The 23,615-nt window shown below is 38.8% G+C and overlaps 2 long non-coding RNA genes across 3 annotated transcripts in view; one reads left to right on the forward strand and one right to left on the reverse strand.

Moving 5' to 3' along the window:
* The window catches only part of LOC103878446, a 27,155-nt gene extending 16,829 nt beyond the window's left edge, over positions 1-10,326 (reverse strand). Inside the window, exon 1 of the long non-coding RNA XR_001895972.3 lies at positions 10,080-10,326. This is a non-coding gene — a long non-coding RNA (uncharacterized LOC103878446). The remainder of the gene's footprint in view (positions 1-10,079) is intronic.
* On the forward strand, positions 10,270-23,117 carry LOC110741454. 2 transcript variants are annotated; one of them, XR_004177817.1, is made up of 4 exons: positions 10,270-10,763; positions 11,070-11,255; positions 22,499-22,534; positions 22,711-23,117. It is a non-coding gene; the product is annotated as an uncharacterized LOC110741454 (long non-coding RNA). The 2 variants fall into 2 exon arrangements; XR_002517663.2 differs by lacking the exon at positions 10,270-10,763 and having other exon boundaries at positions 11,044-11,255.
* The last annotated feature ends 498 nt before the right edge of the window (positions 23,118-23,615 follow it).

Consider the following 23,615-nt stretch of genomic DNA (forward strand, 5'->3'; position numbering starts at 1 on the left):
AGGTGGAACTGAGCAGACTGGTCTGAGGGCTGGGTGGGAGGCATGGTGGAGAACACTCGAGAGCTAGAAAAGGACAGGGACCCCTCCGACCCACTAAAATGGAGATACCTTGTATACCCAGGTGCCATCCTGGAAAGCAAAATAAGGAGAGACAGGACCTAAGTAAGTCTACCTAATAGGAGTGGAACATGACCTAAAGAAACGGTTGCAATGTTTTGATCAGACCAAATTGGGTATTATATTACATTTTCCCCATTCTCCAGAAGAGCCAGAATTAGCTCTTCAGGTGATGGAGCTAATATCCTTGGAGGCAGAGGTTGCAGTGAGCCAAGACTGCACCACTGCGCTCCAGCCTGGCGACACAGTGAGACTCTGTCTCAAAAAAAAAAAAAAAAAAAAAAAAAGACTCTTCTAAGAAGGATGCACCCCACATTAAACTGTATAAACCTGGACTGATAATTAAATATAGGCCAATATCTTCAGCAGGAAATGACCATGGAAAGATTATGTTGAAAGATAGTCATTTCTGAGCCTTAATATGGCATGTTTTGTGCATTTGCCACAGTTTATACAATGATTTTACATAAATTATTACTGAAGCCTCCAGTTCTTCCCCAGGTTCTGTACCCTGCTGACCCAATGTATAATACCTCATGGGGCTCCGAGTCCTACTTTTTTGGGTCTCCCGTCATTTTTAATTTTACTAAAAGCTTTGGAAACCTTAAAAGGTCAAATTGAAGATTTTTTCACATTGTAAGTCACCAACAGTGGAGATTCCTAAATGCAGATATAGGGGATTGATTAAGTATATTTTCATTTCATGTATATAATGGAGAACTATTTTGCTATTACAGCTGATATTGTAGAAAAGCCTATTTAATTACTCAGTACTATGTTAATTAAAATGAGGCAAGTTACATAAGAAGATAGTCTCATTTTTGGAATTCGTAGCCCATATATGTGATAGAATTGTCCACATGGAGATAGGCCAACTCTAGGTGCTTGGCTGTAATATTTGTTGCTGGCAGCAGGGATTCATATGAAGGAGAGACATTAAGTACATATAGGATATGAACTAACTTAGGAACTTGGTTTGTCTTTTATCCTTCCACTCTATTTGGCTTTAGAAACTTCAAGTGCTGCAAGATGCGTAAAGTTTATCTGGATTATCTTGTCATTTGGAGCATTCAAGTGTCTGCTTCAATATGCCTTCGAATCACGATTGCCAAATGAGAGCGATACTTTGTGCTTCTCACATAGCTTCTTCCCAAGGATCCCAAAGCACCAGAAAAATGTTAGTTTTGCCTCCCATTGCTTCTCCGAAGAAACTCAGGAAAAAGCCTAGGGCAACTTGACTCATAAAAACTTACCAATTAATCCAAAGATAAACTGTTAAGGGCATGCTTTTACAAGTAGATGTGGTTATTCCCAGAGTCCATTCTCCCAAAAGATGTGAATCCCACAGAGTTATAAAAAGAATATGGAAATTAATAAAACCTGGATCCTCAGTCTAAAGAGTACACATATACATAGAAGAAGAATTACGTGTATCTGAAAAAATCCCTAACTTCTTGGCCTCCTGTGGAACACACAGGACTTTTTTTTTCTTTCTGCATCTTTGTGCTGGCCTTTCAACTTTTAAAATCAAATAACGATCCGTTACTATGTAAACGGATCACAGGAATGTAACTAGAGATAAACATTTTTTTAAAATATAGGTCTGTAGCCATGTGATGCTGGTTTACATCGGCTTTAGTGGTTTCCTTTTACCCGCGTGAGGCATCCACACGGTTCAGGTCTTATCCAAGCTGGTTCTATAATCGGTGGCAGCAACTGACGCAAAGAACTTGGTCTCCTCACCCTCACTTCATACTGCTATATAACAAACTATTTTTTCTCCATTATTTTAATTCCAACATTATGATGAGGTCACACAGGTCTCGTAACTATAAACTTATTTCATGTCAAAATCCAGGATGTTTTGAAAATGAATCATCTTCATTAATAGGCCAATATTTTAAAGCCATTTATGCAGTAATTGCTGAAATGTATCTATTTTTGGTTGATTTTGGCTTCCATGAAAAACTTTTCTTTCAACATTTGTTTATTCATATGCACAATTTTAAGAGCCTAGGAGTTCTAAAAAGCCAAGAGTTACTAACTGTTCTCTGGACGTGGTTAAGAGACCTAGCCACTAATTTAGTGAAATAAGTTAGAATAGGATTTATACATACATGAATGAATGTGGATTATATTTTAAAAACTGGGATTTTTGCCCCCGAGAATGTGGAATTTTGGGTTTTATTTTTATACCACACATTTAACTTTGAAATAAATAAGTTGCTACATACCATAGTAATTGTGGATGGACAGGGGTCACCAGGAAACAATAAAACTGTCAACACAAACTAATGACAACAGAGCACAGGGTAGCAAATAGGACATGAGTGTTTTATGAGAAAAGGTCAGGAGGTTCAAGTCACGGGGAAGAAAGATGGGTTGTGCCATCCAAACCGAACGCACTTTACAAGTTAATTAGGCTTCTAGAACTTATTCCAGATGGCGAAGAAATAGCATGGGAGACGGATACACGCCAGCAATAGAGGAGTCAGGGATGAAACACAAAGTCTGGTATTGAGACTGGGGAACAGATAGAAAATTAGGAACAGAAGAAGACAGAGATATGGGACTTGGGACAGTAAGAAGAGATCAGGGCCACATAGAGCCAGAGGTGGGGGGCTAAGCGATCCTATGGAGGATCGTGAATGGGAAAATAACAGTGGCCTCAGGGCAAGGCATGTAGCTACAGGGCATGCAGTCAGCAGTCTTCACTGGCTCTATTCTTTTTCTTTTTCTTTTTTCTTTTTTTTTTTTTTTGGAGACAGGGTCTTACTCCATCACCCAGGCTGGAATGCAGTGGCACAATTATGGTTCATTGTAGCCTCAACCTCCCAGGCTCAGGTGATCCTCCCATCTAAGCCTCCTGAGTAGCTAGGACTATAGGCACAGGCCACCAGGCCCAGCTCATTTTTGTATTTTTGGAAGAGGCAGGGTTTTGCCATGTGGCCCAGCCTGGTCTCCACCTCCTGAGTTCAAGTGATCTGCCCACCTTGGCCTCCCAAAGTGCTGAGATTACAGGTATGAGCCATTATGCCGCCCCTCCACCAGCTCTTTATGACCACCTAGGACAGATGTAGACAACAGCTAAACCTCAGAACCAGATGTGGTGCTGTGCAGCAGGATTTCCAAGCTAAACTAAGAGGTGTTGAGTCAAAAATGATGCATGTATGTTCTCTCTGTGTCTCAATCTGCTGACCCTCAAACACTTACTGTAAATTTTTAAAGAATCTCATGAAGTCAAATTAGTTACATACACACACACACACACACACAAAAAAAAATCCCAAATATTTATTATAACAATATGCATCCTATATACACTAAATTATAAAATGATCCATTGAAAACATTTCTAAACCATGTGCTGTGACTTGTCACTGCAGTGTGAGGCAGGGCTGGGACTAGGGTGAGATGAGCAAGACACTTCAGGCACAAAATTTAAGAGAGCATCAAGGCCGGGCGCGGTGGCTCAAGCCTGTAATCCCAGCACTTTGGGAGGCCGAGACGGGCGGATCACGAGGTCAGGAGATCGAGACCATCCTGGCTGACACGGTGAAACCCGTCTCTACTAAAAAAATACAAAAAACTAGCCGGGCGAGGTGGCGGGCGCCTGTAGTCCCAGCTACTCGGGAGGCTGAGGCAGGAGAATGGCGTGAACCCGGGAGGCGGAGCTGGCAGTGAGCCGAGATCCGGCCACTGCACTCCAGCCTGGGCGACAGAGCGAGACTCCGTCTGAAAAAAAAAAAAAAAAAAAGAGAGCATCAAAAATCTCAGTGATAGAAAACATTTTAATGAAATATTTTAAAAGATCAAAATTAATTTTTCCATGATGGGCAAAATATCAAAATTTTAGTATTTATTTATCAAAAAGATTTTAGAGTGTCCATAAATTTTTCAGTCAAGAGCCAAGTGCCTCACTGAACTTACCTTTGAGTGAAGTGTTTGGTGATAGGATAGGGCATGCTTAGCAGTCCTCAGTCTTTGTTAGTATCTCTTTTTGTGAAGCCTCCAACATTTCTGCAAAGCTGCAACAGTTGTAGGGGCAGACTTTACACAGCCTTAGGTGCAAGAGTCCCCTGCTACTCTGAGTCCCACAGATCTAATGCCCTTGTTCTAGAGATAGAGCTGACATTATAAGATTCTGCTGACTTCACGTTACCTAAGTCCTGTGTTTTCCCACAGGACCGGAAGTTCCAAGGCGATGGAGACCCTTTATCTTCACTTTCATGATATTGCACATACATTTTCCCAATAAATATTTGTTAAGTAAATGAGGAACTCTTCCTTAGGTTATACTCAGAGGTGAACCAAATCAGAGACAAAGCAACTCACAAAATAAAAGAAAAAGTTAATGGCAGTTGACAAAATGAATTAGCAGAGTTGCTTAAACTATGATTTAAAGAATTTGGATTCAGAAAGATCCCAGTGGCTTAAAAAATAGATCAGCAAATGCATGTGTGACACATGTGTCTAGAGCAGGAGCGCTTTTCCTGGGGTCCAGTATGAAAATGGCTTTGAAAGGACAGAATCCTTGAAATTGATTGCAAACTGTATGTACACATTCGAGAGCAGATGAGAGATTGAAGGCTCGTGTATTTTTCAAAGTTTTCTTCAGATTTGGTGAAAAATCACTGCGTTAAATGGCAAAACTCAGCCCAGATGGGGCTCAGTAAAACATTTTCTATAAAAGTACTACTAATTATGGTGCATTCAAGTTGAACCTGGTGGGCTTTTCACCCATCTGTGGAAGTTTTTAGTGGCTCCAGTGATACTGCTCTTTAAGTTCTGTTACTACCATGAGGACCAAGTATACCTCTCTCCATGAGTGTTCTCAATTCAGCATGTGCTTGACATCCTGGAACCCTGCCCGAGACAGATACAAAAATCACATAGAGTATCCCGACATTAAAGCACTTTACAAGCAGCCCTCACCTCCGGTCATTCGGCAACTTCACCAGCACCGGGTGGAGAAAATGCCTGTGTGTGACCTCTGACTGTGTTTTCTTTAGTGCTTTTTCCTCGTCACTGTGCTCTCCACTTTGTCCCTGAAGTTCCTACCCACCGAATGCTACAAATGTTCCTAACTACAGAAAATTAATAATTCTAAGGATTGGCAGGAAACTTTGAATCATCTAACCCAAAGGTGTCCACACAGAACCAGGGGATTAGAGGAACGTCAAAGGGGTCAGGTTTTATTTTCCCCCCTCACTCCTGCCTCCTCTCACATACACAGCAGTATTTGTGTTCTATATAATATTTAATTGGGGAAAAATAGTTTCAATTATAAAGGATACACTCATTTGGCAGAGGAAGAGGCAGCATTCAGCCATTCTACAACTCAGGACTCTTTTGGTAGCAATGAGAGGAATGCAAGTCAAACTGCCTTGAGGGGAAAACAAAGTAGAGGGATTTACCAGCTTATTAAGGAAAACCAGAGGGCCCCCAGGAATCACTGGCTTCAGGCAAGGCTGGATCAGGGACTCACAGAGGGTTCTTAGTACTGGATCTCTCTCCATCTTGTGGTTCAGTTTTCTCTGTATTGGCTTCATTCTTGGTCTGACCCTTCTCTGTGGTTCCAAGACAGCTGCAGCAAGCCCCAGACATTTATCCTCTCGCCTTAGCAAACAGAGATCCTATAATTGTGCAATAGTTCCAGATTAAGTCCTGAAATGGAATCTCATTGTCCAGGGCTCTGTCATATGTGCATTCTTGAGCCAATCATTGTGAGCATGGGACATACTGATTGGCCAGACCTGAGGAACATGCCCACTGGAGCTGGAGCCGAAGATCAGCTCCGTCTGAACTGTGAGAAGTAAATGTGAAGGGTAAGTGTTTTCTCAGAGTAAAGTCAGGGTGCAGTTAGCAAAGACTATGAAACTGAATGGTTTGAATAAACAAGTAGTCAAGAACTGGACCCTACTGCAAATGGGAAGGCTAAGTGATATGTCCAAATATAATTCAGGAGTGACAGAAACAAGACAAAACCCTGTATTTCTTTATTTCCAATCCAGCTGAGTATATGAGTTTGTTAGGACTGCCATAACAAAGTACTACAGACTGTGTGGCTTAAACAACAGAAATTTATTTTCCCACAGTTCTGGAGGCCATAAATCTGACATGACAGTGTTGGCAGGGCTGGTTTCTCAGGAGCCCCTCTCCTTGGCTTGTAGACGGCCATCTTCTCCCTGTGTCTTCGCGTGCTCTTCCCTCTATATCTCTGCCCTAATTTCTTCTTCTTAGATGGACACCAGTCACATTGGATTGGAGCCCAAACATATGGCCTCATTTTAACTTAATCACCTCTTTAAGACCCTATCTTCAAATATGGTCACATTCTGAAGAACTAGGAGATAGACTCCAGCACATGAATTTGAGAGGAACACAATTCAACACATAATGGTGGATTTTATTATACCAAGAGGGTAGTTTATGTAAATGAGTGAACATATACACATAGAGGCCATGCACATAGATAAGGGTACAAATGCATACACTGCCCTGGCGATATGTGCACAGAGGAACATACATGTGCCATCCAGATACCTGGGTGCATACACATACCCCAAAGATAACCAAAATGGATCAACTGCCATTTTCCCTCACAAATTTCACAAATTAAAGATTACAGAAACCCAGCTTGCCATAAATCTAACATTTTTTTCTAAGTAAACTACTTTACAAAGTAGCAAGTTCTTATATTAAATTTTTATTAAATAAGATAAATTTTTATACCATTTATACAAATGTCAGTATCAACATTATCTTTTTCACACTCCTTATGCACAGGGCAATAAGGAATGGAAAGTACAGAGATTAATTTAGGGAACAATTACCATAATTCACAATTGCATTAGCACCTATTAAGGTTCATTGTTCTGTGGAAATTTTAATGATACATTCCTGAGTGAATAAAAGCAGAAGATGATTGGAAATAAAATTGTTTCTATGTATGCTGACAGGACTGCTGAGTGTAATTATACATTTCGGAGGCGACCTGTTTGGAGTTTACTCCATAATTTTATGTAAATGTTAAATAACTTCACGTGTTCTTCCTCCTGGGTTAAATGCTAATTTGTGTTATTTCAACAAGGAAAGTGCTTCAGGATTATTAACGGACTTACTCTGCCAATGAAGCCAAAATAGCTCCACATTCTTCTGAAAACAGCTCCCCCTTCTTAAAATTTGTAGCAAAAACCCCAAAAGTGAGAATTTTTTCTCCTAAATTTTTTCTCCTCAAGCTCATTCACAATGCTGGTTTGCATTGACTGCTTCCATCCAAAAGAAAACAGGTAGATAGAAGACCTTGAAATACTCTTCAGTACAACAATTTTAATATATGTAGGTACAGATGGTTCAATATGTCTCCCAGTTCCTAGAGACTAAAATGAAACCAGCACATAGTAGGTGTTCTTAAGTATGCATTGACTATATATAGGAAACCCCCCATCTTTTCAAACCCTCTTTAAACAAATGAGAATTAAGCCTGCTGAAGCATAATAGATCTGCTTTGTTTCTGCAGAAATGTTCACCCTTATTACCCACATGTATATTTCCCCAAGTCAACAAGGAACCGGAACAGGCATAAATGGAGAAGGAAGAGGACAGAAAAAAACCACACATCCATTTAAGAGAGATGAAAAACTAATAATTTCTCCTAAAATTTCATTATCACATTATCACTGAAATTTCATTGTCATTATCATCAGTGCATTGTAGAAATTGCACTGATGCCTTTTCCAACATTATGTGTAAACATAACTATATTGTTCAACATCGTGATAATCTAGACTATGATTTTTTTTATTCGTTTGCACAATTTTTAGTCTCACAAATCTCTGGAGATCAATATCCTACACTTCACTATTGCTTGGTCATATCAATTATTTTTCTTTCGGATATCTGTCAATACCTAAGGTGTCAGCGAGAAAATGTTGGTTTTTCTATTGGTATAAGAGTATGTCAGGTCAAAGCCCCACTTTGAAAAACGTTCCCCAAATAGAATATCATCAAGAATGTCATCATCAAAATCACAATCAACAAACATTAACTGACTTCCTCCATGAGGCAAAGGCTTTATTCCAAAAGGAGCTTAAGTCTAGTTGGTAGAAACCATAAGCCATAGTAGGTCTATAGTTGTCCAAACTGCAAGGTTGTTGCCTACATTGCATTTAAGTTCTCTACTTGCATTCTACTTTCCTTTGTGAGATCCTATTTCTCCAATATCGCCTTCTCTGTTCTTTCTATTCCAAATGTGCTTATGCCTCCTGTTCTACTAATGCAAAACATGTTTCATAGATAGTTTCCTCTATCTCAAGTTTTGCCAACTTTATCCCAGTTTCACAAACACATATACAGAGATGTCACATGTAGTGATAACATGGCCTAGAGTAAGATAAAACATAAGCCAATAGTGGATAAATTTTAAAACAAGGCACTATTTTGGTGATTCAGATAACAGATGTCAACTCAGAATATATAGTGACACATATCAGGAGGCAACTGCTGCTGAGAATTTAGAAACTACAAATAACTATTGAATCATTTCCCAAACAACTCACCATGCTAAGGGAAAAATCAAAAATAGAAGTACATTCAGTGCTTCGGTTTGTCTCCAAAGTTAGGGGTATTGATATATTTTTATTCTTAAACACTCTTTTACTAATAAGAGTTAAATCTATACTTCCTCGCCACAAGAACTAAAAGTGTCCTTCTTGTCAATATCTGTCTTCTTACACAGTTACATTTTCCAAGACAGTACTTAAATTCTTGAAAATGTAATGTCAAGTTATTTTTTAATGTATCTGTCTTTCTCACTAGAACCAAGCTGAATGGCAGCAGGAACTGTCTTTATCTTCTTTATTGCTATATCTTCAGGACTAGAAGAGTCTCTGGCATAGAGTAGTTACTTGATAATTTTTTTTGAAAGAGTAACTGAACCGTGTGTGGTATTTGGTGGCAAGAGGGTTACTTAGATATCTGATCACCTGCAGGCATCTGGAATCACCAGCCTGTAGAAGGCAGAGGTTTGGAGGATCAAGTAGTGATACCATAGAACATTTTGGTAGAAATAAGGACCATAATGGGATTGGTTAGTTGCTTCTAAGTAAGATAGAAAACTTAGGGAAAGAAAACAATGAAGTCGGGGCTTTGAATTCCCAGTTCAAGTTCTGCATAAGGGAGTAGAATGCTTCAGTGAATACCTTTTTTTCTCCTGTAGACATAGGGCCAAGATTTCTGAAAAACAGATTCAAAATCTGATCTTTCTGTTGGCTGAATTACAAGGCAAATTGAATTCATGTTGAAGTTGGTACGTTGACTAAGAGTGGGACTCTCTCTAACAATTAAAAGGGGACACATGGACAAATTCCAGTGAAGCTGGAGACCACGAATCTCTAAATTCTTCAGAGCCCCTTTTGCAGATGGAAACCCTTCCTCCAAGACTAAGGTTAGTATTCTTAGCCTAAAGATTGTAATAACTTCTTTCAAGGTAATTGCCTTGCAAAGGATTGCTAACCTTCCTGAAAACCCTCAATGCCTCTTGTTTCTACATTTGTAACCAGATTCAAGTCTCACCAGGCCCCAGAGTGTGAGTTTCAAAGTGTAAACCATGAGAGGATGCAAGTTACACCAAAATATTCCAAGAGTTTATCAATTTATATAGACAGAAACCCGAGGAACATGCATGAAAATAGAGCCTAAGGGTCTGATCAGGAGGAAAGATATATAATATTGGACAAGGATGAAATCAACGATATAGAAACGTTAAGCCAAGATTCTGGATTCAATGTGTCCTTTTGAGTGGCTCTAAGAGTTTGCTTGGTTAATTGACTAAAATCTGGTGACCTAGACTAAATCCAGGTGAAATGCCAGAACTCCATTGGTATGTTGCAGAAGGTCTACAGGGCCCAAGGAAATCAAAATGCTAGAGTAGATTTCTCATCTAAGAACCACTTGCCTACCCTCTTAACTACATCCAAGTAGAGTCCAAAAGACCTTTTACCAAGGCGTGAGAAATTTAATTGTAAAGGGAGCCACAGCATCCTGAAAGGGATCATCAGTGGCTCTTCTCTATATACCAGTAATGACAGTTAGAACAGTTGCAACAGAACTAAAACTCCCAGAATCCAGTTGTCTGGGTTGCAGGGTGGTTGGAGCTATAGGCAGTGAGCTGAGGCAGTCATCAGATGGCTTTACCCATGGAGATTTTTGTTGCTGGCTAATATATTATATATTCTTAGAACTGGTTTGATTAAGAAAAAAAGCTGTTGGTGTGGTGACTGGAAGTCTAATAACAATCACCACAATAGATATCTGCAGTCCCTGAACCACTTTTCAGGCTTGAATCTCTTTACTTTTCTTCTTTCTTATTGTGTGTCTCCAAGTCCCGAGTCTACTGGGGTTATGTAGGAAAAAAGTTTTAAACACTTTTTGGGAAATAATTGCAAAGTTACAGCTAAATTATAAGAAAAAAAGAAGAGTTCTATACATTTTTACCTAGGTTCTCAAATTTTTAAAATTTTGTCAGATTTGTTTTCTATATATACATATCAATATTTTTCCTTAAGCTTTGAGAATAAGTTGCATACAACATGGTCCTTCTCTAAGTACTTCAGAGTATATTCATTCACAAAGTAGATACTTCGGTATGTACAGAGGTTACCAACTTCAGCAAATTTAACATTACTAAAGAAATTTTATTGAATCTTCTTTCTGCATGTCAATTCTGTCAATTTTTTACCTAGTAATGTCCTTTATAGCACTGTCGTCCCTGGAGTACTGGTCTACCATAAGACCACATGCCATAATCGGATAGTATGCCTCTGTAGTCTCCTTTAACATTTGAAATTTTTCAGCAACTTTTTGCCTTTTAGAATACTGATTTGTTTTTTAGAAATATACTTCAGGCCATTTGTAGACCCTATTTTCTCACATGGAACTTCTCTCTCTAGATCTTACCTATGTTCAAACTTTGAAGGGTATTTTTAGATCTAAGAGATCTGGGTCTTTAAAGTCAGTCTGGGCCAGAATCAGGCTGCAAATGCCAAAGCGAGAGATGTCAGAAATGAATTGCGGGTCTTTGCCAAACAGAGCATCATCTGGCAGCGAAAGGAGAGCAGAAGAGGGGATTTCGAAGTGTAAGTCCTTTGATGGGGAGGGATTATGAACAAGCTGTCTTGTCAGAGAAAACAAACAAAAAGGGAGATACCAACTCTTGTGAGGTTTCATCACATGGGAGGAAAAAGTTTTGGCTGTGGTTGATTTATTAGAATTATCATGAGACTTGAGGAAATTAATGAGGAAATGATACGATGCTTGCTTCCACCAGGGTGGGATCTTAATAACGTAGTAGTGAGCATCAAACTCTGCGAAACGGTGGGATGCTCACTCTTGTTAAAAGGTACCATTGCTGGTATTCCATGGTGTAAATACTCCACCACTCTATCATTTCAAGATACCAACATGACAGCACTGCTACAGGGCACTGAGAAGGTGTGCGCAGTGGCTTTCGGGACCCAGCACACCAATGAATGGCAATGCTTTTTAAGCTAAGCTAATTGAATCTGTTAATATGAGGATATAAAATATGGGAGCAGTCGGGCGCGGTGGCTCATGCCTGTAATCCCAGCACTTTGGGAGGCCAAAGTGGGCAGATGACCTGAGGTCAGGAGTTCAAGGCCAGCCTGGCCAACATGATGAAACCCCGTCTCTAGTGAAAATGCAAAGATTAGCCAGGTGTGGTTGTGGCCGCCTGTAATTCCAGCTACTGGGGAGGCTGAGGCAGGGATTTCAGAATCACTTAAGCCTGGGAGATGGAGGTTGTAGTAAGCCAAGACCGCGCCACTGCACTTCAGCCTGGGCAAGAGAGCAAGACTACATCTCAAATATAAATAAATAAATAAAATATGGGAGCATGTGTGTGTATGGCATATGTATGTGTGTGTGCATACGTATGTGTATGTGTGTGTACATGTATACTCACATACATACACCTCATAAAACAACCCTTCATAGGGAAACAACCACTGGTGTGATTCAAAACAAAACAAAAAGACAGTGCTTTAAATCACTGCAACTTCTCTCTTCAGTTATACCAAATAGAAGGCCTCCTATCTGTACTTCAAATCTAGATGGCTTTAGAATGTGCAGGTAGGCTTAGGGACTCCTGGGAGCTGGCTTGCTCTGTATAAAAATGGAAAAATATTTTAGATTGTTGGGAGAGAGGGAGAGACCCTTGGCAAGGGGAGGAGGACGCTGGCAGGTTGGGACCACATGGGTACACGTGAGAGGGCTGAGAGCCCTCAAGGGCCAAGCAGTGCAAAAGGCACTTTTAAAGGAAATTATCACTAAGAGAGAGTTTTAAATTTGGGGCCATGGGGTGTGCTCAGTGCTCCCTCCTCCTCTGTCGCTCTGATAAAGGCCCCTTTGCTCACTGATGCTTCTCTGTAGATGCAGATTTGGGGGCAATTGTGGAAGTAAACTGGGTGGCTGGGTTCAGCTTTCTCAGAACTCTGGGAAATAGCCCAAGGAGCTTCAATGGAGTGAAAGCTCAAGCAGCACAAAAGCAGCTTAAAAATAACAAGGCAGCTTTGCTGTGTGTTTCCTTGCCCTCACCCCCACTCTCTCTCCGCTTGGCGATGGTCTTGAAGAAGGTGGCCAGGTTCCCAGGATGGGACCCTGGTCCTTGGTTCCCCAGGGAGTAGAGAAGAAAAAAGAATTGTGTATGTTTGTTCTAACCTGTCCAGAGGTTACCTGAAGGACTGACACAAGGCCGTTGCGTTTGTTTTACCTAACTCAGAACTCATTCAGGGCAGAAAATCTGCAGCAATGGTGTAGTCAAGATGTGGGAGGATGCGAACTTTGCCAGCGTCCTGTCCTGGGAGTGCTCCTGGCTGTAGTCAGTACCGCCTGTCTCCTGCAGCCAGCTGGGAAAGCTCCTGTTGAAAGTAGCCTTGTGCAAACTCCATCAAGATCTCTGCAGACAGGGGTGCCACACAACAGCTAGGGGAGCAGGACATCCTGTCGTGAGAACTGGTGGAGGACGCTACTCCCTCTGTGTCCCCCTGGGATGTCATAGCTTCCCTGCTAGAGTCCTTGCTAACCTTGGCCTTTTCATCTCTTGCTGTCCACCCTCCCACATGACCCAGCCACCCCATCACTGTCCTTTCCTTCCCTTTATCATAGAGTTTCTTTGTGCCCTGGCCCTCAATCTGTTAATGGTCTAGTTCTCACGTCTAGGTAGTGATGTTTCCTTTTTAACTCCAAGGCACTCTCAGACACTGGATTCCATTGCCTGTCCAAACCTCTTTTGGTCTCTGACCCAAGCTCCCCATGTGACCCACTCTCTGTCAGAATGTCAATCTTTCAACTCATCCCAGGAGTCACACTGATTCACTGGACTGGGATCTGTACCTACCACCCTCTCTGCTCCTCCTTGGGCAAACTCTGCTTTAACTCAGACTCATGGGACTCATCACAATCTTTGTTTTTTGTTTTGTTTTATATTTTTGTTTGTTTGTTTGTTTTTTGAGAAGGAGTCCTGCTCTGTCACCAGGAGGGAGTTCAGTGGCATGATCTCAGCTCACTGCAACCTCTGCCTCCTGGGTTCAAGCAATTCTCCTCTCTTAGCCTTCCAAGTAGCTGGTACTATAGGCGTGCACCACCACACCCAGCTAATTTGTTTTTGTATTTTCAGTAGAGAGGGGGTTTCACCATGTTGGCCAGGATGGTCTCGATCTCATGATCCACCCACTGTGCCCTGTCCTGAGTGCTGCTCTCCAGTGAGCCCTGGCTGGGTCGTCTCAGGCAAAAAGCACCCAGCCTACCCCTTGCCCTGACACAAATGTGTTCCACCCCCTTCTCCCTCTCCATTCTCTTGCAAGAGCTCATTTCTAGCCGCCTGCCAGATGCCTGTCTCTGGGAGGCCCTGCAAGCAGGCATGTGGAAGCTGCTAGACTCCTGCTCTGTGATGTCCACGAGCACCTGGAGAGAAGTTACCCAGAAAGGGGATGTCTGGATTTGGGAGGACATATAAAGGGGGGATCATTTCCAAAACCCCTGAGGTCAGGCTGCCAAGTGAAGACTGGAAACACCTGAGAGTCAGTTGTTGGCAAGCAGGACACCGCAAGTGTCCAAACTTTCAGGAGCAACGGACAATGAGAGCAGCAGCACAGGCCATAGTGGCCTCTGCAGCCCACAGCCATGGGGCACCCTGTGCGGCAGGTGTGGCGCCAGCTCTTCAGGGTGTCCTCTGCCTGCACAGTGAGACTCAGGGCTGATTCTCCCCATCTCTGGTAGCTCTTCCCTACTAGGGTCCCCTCTGTCTTAGGTGGGACAGCTCATGCACCCTCAGTCCTAAAGCAGGCTAAGTGGTCCCCACCCACTCCTTCCTCTCCCCAGAGCCTTCCCCACCCCACAGCTGTGCCACAGCTCTGGGTTGAAGCCCTGCCAGTTACCACCCCACATCCGGCCCTGGTGCAGCCTCAGGCCCCACTTCCACCCCGATCCTACCTTGTGCATTACAGGTTAGAGCCTGCACTAGTTTTCAATGCAGAGTTCCTACACATATTTTATGTTTATTACTAGGTATTCAATGTTTTTGATAATGTTTTCAAATTTTATTTTCTACTTCTTTATTGCTAATATATAGAAATAAAACAATTTTATTCTTTCAACTTGTGTTCTATAATATTGCTACATCCGAGTATTAGTTCTAATAATTTTCTTTTAGATTCCATAAGAGTTTCTAGCTATAAAATTATGTTATCTGCAGATAGCTTTCCTTTTCCTTTCAAATATTCATCCCTCTCATTTTAGTTTTTGCACTTGGTAGGCCTTCTAATACAATGTTGAATAGAAATGGTGAGCATCCTTTTCTTCAATCTTTGAAGAAAGCATTCAATCTTTCATCATTATGAAATCTTTCATCATATTTACCATAGGACTTCTACGGGTGCCATTTATCAGGTTGACTAAGGTTCCTTCTATTCCTAGTTTACTGACAATTTTTATGAGCAATGAGTTGTATGTTTTGTCAAATGCTTTTTCTACGTATAGTGATTATATAATTCTCATTTTTTAACCTGTTAGTGTGGTGAATTACATTAATTGATTTTCATATGTTAAATCAACCTTGTAATTCTTGGACTAAAACCAATTTGTTCATAAAGTATTGTACTTTTATTATACTATTGTAAGATTTGCTTTGCTAATTTTATGCAATATTATGTTAAAGATCGTTCTTTAATTCCAATAAGACATTAAAGTCTTATTCTATGAAAAGTGTCTTCAGTTGAGAATTACCACTGTAAAAGAGAAATTTTGTATTTATTGATAGAAAAAGTACCCAAAATAGGTATGAGGCAGAAATCAGGCAATTATTGTCCTTCTGATATTATGATTGTTATTCACCTAATGGCTACCAGACATATTTAACAACACTTTGAGTTAAATGTGCTCACTTTGAGAACTTACTGAGCAACAGCATAGTCATAAATATAGGCACAAATTAGATCCCTGAGGTTGAGAAGGGAGTATCCTGTTATAAGGGGATTATTCAGAGAATTAAAAGACAAATCTATTAAATTTGTAAATCTTCTTTTAAATAAAAATATAGTGTTTTTTAGATTTCTCACATAGAACTCTTGGATCTTTGAGAAGATGTTTGTGGTTGAATCCCCAAGGATCTATAGAACCCAGTTTGAGAAAAGACAACTTACAGGAATGTAGGGTCTCAAGGAACGTGCTTAACAAATAAATATTTAGGTGAAGAAAAAATAGTATAGCATATATGAATGTTTGGTTGGTTAATTAAATTATTAACCTATTATTATGGCAAAAGACCATTGAAATTTTATTAAACAGCCTTTATTATTTGAAACATAAATTCCAATCAAAGGAATTTGTGACTATTTATTCCTGCACTGTCCTTAATAGGACACAGTGTTATTGATAGGAAACAATGTTATTCTCTTTAAGATGATAAGAAAAGTCAGGGTCAACATTTAAAAAGAGTGGACAGAAGATGAGAAGACAGAAAAGAGGAAGAGAAAACAGGGAGAGGAGGGGAAAGGGAGGAGAGGAAGGGAAGAGGAGGTGAAAAGAGGGGACAGAGAGAGGGGAGAAGTTGGGGGGAAGAAGGAGAGGGAAGGGAAGAGGGGAGAAGGGAGGGAAAGGATAGGGGAGGGGAGGGATTGGGAGGAAAGAGGAGAAGAGAGGGGAGAAGAGGAGAGGAGAGGAGAGGAGAGGAGAGGAGAGGAGAAGCTAGACAGGTAGCTACAGTTTGTATGGAAAACAAAAGGATGGAGAGGACATTCTAGATTTTGAGGCCTGTGGAAAGAGAGATGAGAGAAACCAAAGCCTTCAAGGCAGAAAGGCAGACAAAGATATAAAGAATACTATTCCATATTTTCAGGCAACTAGTCTTTCATGCAATATTTCATGCCTTGCTCACATTTCAGTTGGTAAAAAACGTATATATATTTACCCTCAACACTAGTGAAGAACATGTTTTTTTCTTAATAACTTGCCCTAATGCAATTGCCCCAACATCTTAAAATTATTCTGTATTCATCTGACTGTACTACTTGATAAGAATACACAACCAGAAGTACACATTACAAAGTACTGCAAATTGACATATTTCATAGACTATAAGTAAATTGAAATTCCCTAAGATCACCTGCTTGTTTTCCCAAGAAGTCATTTCAGTGTCAATCCCCAAAGTCTAGGAAATTCCTCAGTCCCAAAGAATTCAGCCACGACTTCTGACTTCTGTGTCTCTTGAATAGTCCCTGAATTTGGGATCTTGAGGATCAGGGAGTGTCACACACATAACCAGAATTTCTGCAGGTGTCTTTAACTTGCTGATTTGTAGCTCTTCATGTAAGCTGGACATACTGCAAATATCTACTTCAGTTGTGACTTGCTTTCATTTTCTCTTTGGTGTGTTTACATGAAAAGAGAAATTCTTAACTTCTGTAAATTAGAACTTAAACCAATTCTGTTTGTATGTTTTACATTTGTTTAAGAAAGCCCAACTCTGCACTCATAATAGTCTATAATTCTCCCTACAAATCCAACACTCTCATTTCTCAGATGTCCAGGTTACATTGGTCTGTTCCTATTATCGATATATTCTGCTCCATTGGTCAATGTCTCCATCTCTTACAGTACAACAAAATCTTGAGTATTATAGCTTTATAACAACTCTTATTATCTAGTAAGGCAATCCCTCCCCCCACTTTATTTTTGTTTAAGGATAATTTTGACCATTCTTGGTATTGATGTCTGCTATGTAAATTTTAGAATCATCTCATCAAGTTCTTCAAAAATATTCTACGGAGATTTTGAGTGGAAGTTCTTGAATCCCCTATGGATTGCTTAGAGCAAACCATCATCTTTAACACCCTGAGTCTAATGAATATGAAATGTCTCACAATTTATTTAAATTTTCTATAATATCTTTCAAGACATATTTTTAATTTTTTCTATAGAGGTTATGCAACTTTGATTCCAATATACCCATTTTTAAAAAATCAGTATTTCTAATTTCTTTTGGTTAATTGGCTTAGAATAATTTGTCCATCCTTTTATATAAAACTTTCTGTGCCCTTAAGTGTTACGCTTGTCTAATACAAACAGCATTTGTCAAGATTTTCTTTTTTTTTAATCTGACAATTTGTTTTCTAACCAGCTAGTTTAATATGTCTAAATTAATGTGGTTAATACTATATTTAGACTTGTCTACTCTTTTATCCTTGCAATGCGTCCCTTTGCTTCAAGAATTTTTTTTCTTGCTTTCTTGCCTTTCTTTTTTAACTTTAAGAAAAACTTTATCTTATTTTATTGATTCATAATAGATTTAATTTGGGATTACATGTGATAATTTAATACATTCATATAATTTGTAAAGATAAAATTAGTGTACTTGAGATATTCATCAACTTAAATATTTCTCGTCTTTATGGCTAGAAACATTAGAATTATTCTTTTCCAGCTATTTTGAAATTTAAATAGATTATTATAAATCATGGTCACCCTACTGGTCTATCAAACACTAGGTCTTGCCTCTCTTTTTCATTCAACTGTTGTTTTGTTTGTTATTTCATTCCTACATACCCACAGGCTGAAAAGTTTTATATGCTATTTCAATTTTAGTTACTGATCTTAACTTGTTACCATGTATGCTTTTAAAAAGTCTCTTAACCTCCCCTCAAAAACAGTATGAGAAATGTAATGCCTTGAACTCCTCCCTCCTGGTGTGCATGTCATTATTTTTATCATATTTTTGTCATTTTCAACACTACTAATTAGACAACACTATAATTACTTCATATGATATGGCTTAATTGTATTTAGCTACATGTTTATCTGTTTCTATGCCTTCTTGATCTTACATGTGAGAATTTCCTTCCGAAGTTATTTTTTTCTTCTTAAGTATAACTTTTAGAAGGTGCTTTACATAAAAACTTCTAGTTTTTGAGTGCCTAAAATGAAATCTTAATTTTACATTTATTCTAACATGTATTTTTCCTGAGTGCCCAGTTTGGTGCTGACAGTTAAGTTTTGTCTTCTAATTTCTCTTGTTGCTATTAAGATGTTAATTGTCATGTAGCTTTTGTAATTTGCTGGATTATCTATATTTTCTCTCTGGCTGCTTTTAACCTCTTCTCTTTGTCTTTGATAGTCTATAGTTTCTCTACAATGGATCTGGGTCTAGATTTCTTTTTACTTATATCTGTGAATTCATGCCTTTAATCATTTCTGGAAAAAATACTCCTCAAATATTTCCTCTCCTCCTTTCTCTCTTTATATAACTCTGATTAGATGTATGGTGAAACTTAGGGCTCTGTCCTCCATTCCCATTGGCCTCTTCATGTTATACATTTTCTTGTCCCTTTGTATTACATTGTCTGATTTCTTCTGATCTAGCTTCCAGTTCAGTAATCTTTTTTTCAGTGTGCTAATCTGTTGTTTACAGAAGTCCTTGAGGATGTTTTTTTTACTCTGACAATACATTTTCATTTCAAAACATAGTACATGATTCCTTTTAATATCTGTACTGTGTTCTTATTGCTTGTTTAAATTTGTGATTACTTCTTTTATTTATTAACATCTAATAAGAGTCATTTTAATACTCCATACTGAAATATTTAATACAAGAAGTACCTGCTTTTTCTCCACATTTTTACCCTTGGTGGCTTATTTTGGTGTATATTTGATGACCTTTGGTTGTAAGTTTATATGCGCTTGGTTGACATTATTCTGTGGTTTCGCCTTTGTATCTGCTGGGAACCAGAGGGACTTCCTATCTTGAACTACTTCCCTATTCAGGGTTTCTGGTTTTACACACACAACTATGGGTCGGATTTACTTCCTTACCATTAGCCTGAGGCTTAATTCACATGATAAGATACTAATGTTGATTTTGCCCTTGGGAACATCCAATTTTTATTTGCTTGCCCTTCGCTGCTCTACTTTCAGTACACAGATTTTTGCCTTTCTTTATTATCGATGTTTAGAGGTTTCTCTGATGTCCTGGAAGACCAGCACTAAATCCAAAAGTATATTTAATGCTGACTTCTAGCAGAAAGGCCCGTGAGGGTACTTGTTTCACCACACTTGTTTTAAAGCCTGGAAACCCTCTACCTCTTCAGCCCATGGATATCATTACCAGTGTGCTGCTTGGGCCACACCTATAAAGGCTTCAACTCCAAGCTCCAGGAGCACCTTATTTTACTGTTCTGACTCCCAAAGTTCCACAACATGTCTTCAGTTCTCTTTAATTTTCTGTTCTTATGACACATCCATGATTAAGGCTGCTATTGAAAGAGTCTAGTCTATACCATCCAGCACCCTCTGTAAAGAAAACAGATTCCCACTGAATGGCTTGGGCTTCCGGTGCCACAATTATTTAATTTCTACCTACAAAACTCTCTTTTTAGCACTGTTTAGGCAGTCTGGTAGGAAATAATGCAGACTAAATTCAGTCACAGCCTGACTCTCTACCCAAAATCATTATCCCTTTTGAAAAGTAGGTCTTATTTCTGAGTCAGCCCTAGTAGACTCAATCCTTTCTGTACTTTCAGAGATTTTCTGCCAGTCACTCTCTGAAATCTGACTTCCATCATGACTTTTCTAATCCACTAGTTTGTATAAATCCCGATTATGATGATGTCCAAGGTCTTTTTCTTGAGTATATTTACTTCTGATAAAATCAGTGAGTGTGGCTTTTTAATTGACAGTTAATGATACTACTTACCAGTCCAATCACACAAAGGATGTTAAGGAGGGTAATAATTATTCCATAAATAGGTGAATCTAAGTTTGGTTATTATATTTACTCCCAAAAGTGGCATTGAATCTGAGCAATACAATGCCATATTATTTGAGTACTTTTAAGCTAAGTTGATTATTGGGAAATGTATCAACCTAAGAGTAGTAATGAGATTTAATAGCATATTTCTTTTTCTCTTTTAAGACATTTTTAGATATCATAGTTAACTAAGGTTTAGACTAAAATATCAAATTCTTCAGAATCAGAGAAATTGTGTATAAATTGTCTAAAATGAACAATTAATCTTTGAAACTGTATTTAGCAATTTTTTTGATATTTGTTTTGTTTTGTTGTTTAAGACCCTGTATCACTGTGTTACTCAGGCTGGAAGGCAATGGCATGATCATGGTTCACTGCAGCCTTGAACTCCTAGTCTTAAGAGATCCTCCCACCTCAGATTCCCAAGTAGCTGGGACTACAGGCATGCACCACCATGCATGGCTAGTTTTAATATAAACGTTTTTGTAGAGACAAGGTCTCATCATATTTCCTACACTGAGCATCTTCCTTTTATAGTCACAAAAGTTTTAGGAGTATTTCTATTAGGCCTTTAGGTACAATTGTGTTCTTTGAACCCAATATGAGGAATTGGCATGAATTATATGAAGTGAACTAGCCAGTGAGACTAGTGTACACATTGCCTGCCCGGATATATTTGTGAAACACTCTAGGTATCTAGATTTAAAAGTGTCATGCCTCATGGATACTCATCTATCTGTTCATTCTTTCTGTAATTTCCTTTTGACATATTTCAGCTGAATGTTTTTCCTCCTTAAAGATATGTTAAAAAGCTTATAGAGCTCAGACTATTTTGACATGGTACACTTTACTTGTCCTTAGCTAGATTATATAATTAGAGTAGGAAATGTATATGCAAAAGAGCAAAACAGGTAAACAGTGAAAACAATTTTCCCACTCATCTTACTGCTTAAAAGTTTTTATGTATAGTTTCTGGAATTTTCTATGTATATTATTGTGCCCTGTGTTTCCTTCTTCTACAACTTTCATTTTTTTCTCTTAACAATATAGCTTAGAGAAAATTCTATGTCAGCATGTCAGAACTTACGGAGGTACCTCATTTTAAAAATGGCTGTAAGGTGAGCCATTATATGAACACACTATAATTATTTTAATCAGTTTCCTATTAATGAGTCTTTTAAAATGTTTCCAGACCGTTACTAATAATAACAATGGACACATATCTTTGCTCCTGTGTTAGACACATCCATAGGAGAGAGTCCTTGAGATGGAATTGTCGGGTCAAATAGTAAATACATTGAAAAATGTGAAAGATATTTTTAAATTGTGCTTCAAAGTGGCTATCCCAATGTGCATTCTTGTTAAAATTGCCTGAAAATTTTCATTTCTCCACATCTTCAGCAATGATTTTTTGTATGAATATAAAAGTTAAAATGATATTTCACAGTTATTTTAGTTTTAATATAAAATATGAATGCTACTGAGCATGTATTCATATGGTCTAAGCTATTTATATTTTCTTTTTTGTCAAACTATTCATGTCTTTTCCCTATTCTCTATGGATTTATTTGCTCTTAATGATTTATAATAGTACTTTAAATGATAGTTTAATTCTAAACACAATCGTATGTACTGACAATATTTTTTCTTTTCTTTTTTTTTGACATTAGGATAGTTGGCCCTAAAAAATGTTAAGGTATTGAGATTTGTCAGCTTTCCCCTTGGGTCAGTGTTTAATTTTCTTTATCAAAAAACACAATAATATTTTTGGAGAAATAAATGACTAGCTTATTCCTTACAATTATAGACATAGAACAAACTTTGAGTTGCCTTTCATTTAAGAAGAAATACATTTTAGAAGAAAACACAAATAACTTGGAAACATGCTTGAAGAGATGCTAAATTTCACCCATAATTAAATAATAAAATTTAAAATTTTTCATTACAAAATTAGATCATCATGATTTTCATCAATAGCACGTAAGAAAACCTTAGTTATTATTTTTGAGAGTATTAATATAAGATTTTGCAATAAGAATTTTGTTTCTACTGGTTTTCTTCTAGATTGAAAAGTAGCAGTTGCCCTGGAACATGGCAGAGGTTAAGTATCACAGACGGCCCCTCATCTAAGAAGCCCTACAGGTTCCAGTTTGCTTGGCTGTGGGGACCTAGTGAATTCAATAGGGCCTGGAATATACTAAGTCACGAGGCAGCGTCTCTTACAGTGCATTTTAAAGTTTAACTTGCCCTCTGTATCTTAACAACCTGTCTTACAGCTTCCTGCACACTTCTGACAACTTGATTGAACACCCTTGGAGAAGTCCATGGCGTCGCCTATGACAGAGTCCGTGTAGGCAAAACCCCAGCCTATGCTAGAATTTAGCTTTTAAAAAGCAACCTATGTAGAACACAAGATTGTAAACTATAAGGAGATTCTAACACCAAAAGAAAGTGTGACTTGAGCCAATGAAATGCCAAAATCCAGTTCTAGCTGACAACGTCAGTGGTGGGGGACAGAATTCCACTTGCCAGTTGAGGACAAAGCATGTGGATTCGTGACTGTAACAGCAGATACCCCACTACCAATTACCAAATCCCATGCACATTCCTGTTCTCCAGTCACTTTTTCTCCATAAATGTTTGTTGTGTAAAATTAAAACCTTCCCAAATATTAACAAGTAAACCTTTATTCGCCGATTTAATTCTCTAAACTCGTACTGCCTTCATATTCAGTGTCACTGACTTGCACCCAACAGTTCTCAGCTTATGTTGTAGGTGCTATCTCATCTTAAACTGATCCTGTTCTCGAGTTTCCAGAGTGAGTACAGCCCTATCACCTCTGGAGTTCAGCCCAGTGAAAGAGCTTTCAGACTTCTGACATCCAGAACTGTAAGAGAATACATGTATTTTGTTTCATGCCACCAAGTTTGTGCTAATTTGTTATAGTGGCCATAGGAGACTAATGCATACCTATCAGGAACTGTTACTCCAGTGAAAACATGTGACTGCAGACACAGTGGAGAGCCTGACACACAGCTGTTAACCCTGTTCTGGGCAACTGAAGCTTTGGTTTTAAGGGATTTCTGAAACCAGTACAATGACTGTCACTTTTCCCCATGTTCATCCGGGGAATAAATACCTAGACACCTGGCAGCAAGAGGTCTTTCCTTCCCCAGAGACC

This window comes from Papio anubis, chromosome 13 (genome assembly GCF_008728515.1).
Source record: "Papio anubis isolate 15944 chromosome 13, Panubis1.0, whole genome shotgun sequence".
NCBI classification, from domain to species: Eukaryota; Metazoa; Chordata; class Mammalia; order Primates; family Cercopithecidae; genus Papio; species Papio anubis.